Source organism: Triticum dicoccoides, chromosome 1A (genome assembly GCF_002162155.2).
Source record: "Triticum dicoccoides isolate Atlit2015 ecotype Zavitan chromosome 1A, WEW_v2.0, whole genome shotgun sequence".
NCBI classification, from domain to species: Eukaryota; Viridiplantae; Streptophyta; class Magnoliopsida; order Poales; family Poaceae; genus Triticum; species Triticum dicoccoides.
This window is the reverse complement of record NC_041380.1, coordinates 456,353,448-456,356,826: the sequence shown is the minus strand read 5'-3', so window position 1 is coordinate 456,356,826 and position 3,379 is coordinate 456,353,448.

Here is a 3,379-nt window from a genome sequence, read left to right as displayed (position 1 = left end):
AATTTGAATTATATTCATATAATTAGAATATAATTTCAAATACCCCTGATATATTTTATAAGCTTTTGGAAAAGTCCATTTAGCGATATAAAATATTCAGAGGAGTTTTTGGCATTGTTTGAATTATTTTTAAATTCAAAACAGTGGCAAAATAAATTAAATAAAACAAAACAGAAGAAAAAAATAAAAAGAACAGAAGCCTACCTGGGCCACTTACCTGTAGCCGGCCCAGCTGGCCAGCTCCTCCCGCTGGCCCAGCCCACCGCCGCCTCCCTCCCCTGTCGCCTTCCTCCTCTGCCAGGAGGACGGGCACGCGCCCGGCGCGCGCGGCCACGCGCCCCGGCCACCTCTTGCTTCCCCTGGCCACCTCCTGCTTCCCCTGGCCGCGTGGATGAATGCCCGGTGACGTCCCGATCCGCCCGACCTCTCTCACTCCTCCCCTGCTCCCTCTCTCGCCGTTTCCCACCTCACCGAACACGCTCGCCGCCGCCGACGAGCTCCCTCGTGGCCACCGGCCACCCTTAGCCTCGCCGATGCGCTCAAAGGCTCTGCCTCGACCCCCTCCTTACTCCCCACCGACCCACGGCCCTCCGGAAGCCCTGCAACGCCGCCACCATCGCCGTTCCGCCGCCGGCCACCGAAGCTCACCGCTGTCGATTCGCCGCCTCCGACGCCTCCCCGAGCTCCCCGAGGCCACCGATGCAACCCCTGTGAGCCCCTCTTCCTCTTCCCCCTTCCCTCAAGCTCGCACTCATCCCCTAGCCTCTTCCTCCACCGCGGCCGAGAGTTTCTCGCCGCCGGCCATGGCGTGGCCGTGGCCACAGCCACCCCAGCTCGTATCCGAGCCCACTGACGTGCTCACCGTGATCTCAGGAGTCCATAGCACGCCCCAGCTCCTCCTGCCGTGCTCCCTAACCCCGACCCCGAGCTCGCCCGAGCTCCGGCCGCCGCCGAGGTCGATGCCGTGCTCAACTCCGGCCACCTCGCGGCCTCCCGTCCGTTCCTTTGGATGCGTAGGAGCAAGAGCTTCTCCCCAGTGCCCTCAGCGCGCCAAACCACCGCTCGTAGCGCCAAACCCGCCACCACCCGAACTCCGGCCGCCGCCGCCGTCATGATTGACGTCGCCTCCGGCCACCCTAGCTTCTTCCGTTGGCCCTGTTAGATGCGCGCGGGTCTGGGCATCCCGTAGAGCCCCTCCGCCGCTCTTTTGGTCATCGGAGGGCGAATCCCGACGCTCTCCGCCGTCCCTGGCCTCGCCGGCGACGAGCCTCGGGTCAACTCCGGTGAGTTTGACCCGGGTTTGACCCCCTCTCTCTCACTGACCTGCGGGCCCCGCCCGGCTAATTAGGTTAGGTTAGTTTAACTAAGCTAGGTTAGTTTAGTTAGACGCTGACACTCGGGACCCACCGGTTAGGGGTTGACCGGACTGTGCCACGTTGACCTGCTGACGTCATCATGACATCAGGCTGACGCAATAAGTATTTTCTGGATTTGAAAATATTCAGGAAATTCCAGAAATTTGTATAAACTTCTAAAATTCATAGAAATTCAACCGTAACTCCAAATTAAATAAATTATATATGAAAAATTATCAGAAAAATTCAAGGAATCCATCTGTACCATTTTCATGCATGATAGAACAACTTATAGCTGCTGTTTAGCACAAATCAATTAAATGGCATTTGAATAATCACATATGGAGTTTAAATTTGAATCTTGTATTCAAACCAACTTCATTTAATCTGTTGCTAGTTGCATTAGCTCAAAACACATTCATTTTGCCATGTCATGATCATGCATCATATTGTGCATTGCATTGATTGTGTTCCCTTCTATGTTGCCGGTAATTGTCTCCTCTCGATAGACGTGATACCGATGATGTGATCGTTGACACTGATGAAGACTCAATGCTATCTTCAGAAGTGCCAGGCAAGCAAAACCCCCTTGTTCATTCCGATAAAATCCCACTCTCTCGCTCCTGCTCTCTTTTACTGCATTAGGACAACAACGACATATTTGATACTTGCTGCGGTAGCTGAACCCTTTATCCTTTGCATGACCTGTCATTGCCACAGTAAATAGATGAAACCCACTAGCATGAGTAGGAGTTGTTTGAGCCCTGTTGTGCCTACTCATTCTTGCTTGTTTGTCATGCCTGCTACTGCTTAGAGTTGTGTCAGGTCTGATTCATCGGGAATGGATCAGAGGTGTGTGAACATGTCCTACCATTGAGAGCTAAGTGTGTGAACACGATTTGGTAAAGGTAGCGGTGAGAGGCCATGTAGGAGTACATGGTGGGTTGTCTCATTGAAGCCGTCCTTAGGAACTGAGTTCTGTGTTTGTGATCCATGACTCAGCTACTACCATACATTGGGCCCTGAAATATGACCCCGCTCGAATTCTTAATCACCCTTGTCCTCTGTCCAGGAGTTGCAAGTAGTTTCTGGTGTTTGTAGTATGCTGGAGGCCGTGGACAGCGCTGACCGTAGGGGTGGGCTGTGATGCGGTAGGCACGTGGCCGGGTAAACCGGGCACCCGTTTGGTGTCACGGAACCCTGTTCACATCGTTTGGGGCTGTGAGCGAAACTCCGGCCGGATCTCCTCATGGATGGAACCCGAATAGGCGATAAACCTAGACTAGAGACTTGAGTGTTTAGGTAGGTCGTGGTCTACACCCACGTCGGCTTTCGCTTGAAGTCTGCCGAGCACATGTCGTGTGCAGACGCTAAGTGGTGGAAACATGTATGAAGAAGTACACCCCTGCAGGGTTAACATCATCTATTCGAATAGCCGTGTCCGCGGAAAAGGACTTCTGGGTTGCTTATATCAGTTCATAGACAAGTGAAAGTGGATACTCTAAAATACGCAAGATAAGCGTGAGTGCTATGGATGGCGTTCTCGTAGGGAGACGGGAGCGGATCTATAGTGGTGTATTGATATGGTGAATATGTGGACTCGTGTGCGCCACCTCAAAAGAGTCGCTTGCAGTCGTAGTTTAGGATAGCCACCGAGTCAAAGCTGGCTTGCTGCAGTTAAACCCCACCACCCCTTTGTTGATAATGATGCATATATAGTTAGTTCTGATGTAAGTCTTGCTGGGTACATTTGTACTCACGTTTGCCTATTTTATGTTTTTGCAGAGAGACTTCAGTCTCACTAGTAGTTCCGCTTGGACTTCGACGTTTAGCTTGTTACCTCAGCTACGATCTTGTGCCCTCGGCAGGATCTGATAGATAGTCAGGCTTCTCAGCCTTTTTCATTTATAGATGTATGTACTCAGACATGATAGCTTCCGCTTGTGCTTTGACTTGTATGCTCTGATTGTTGGGTCATGAGACCCATGTTTGTAATGCCTCGCTCCTCGGAGCCTATTGAATAA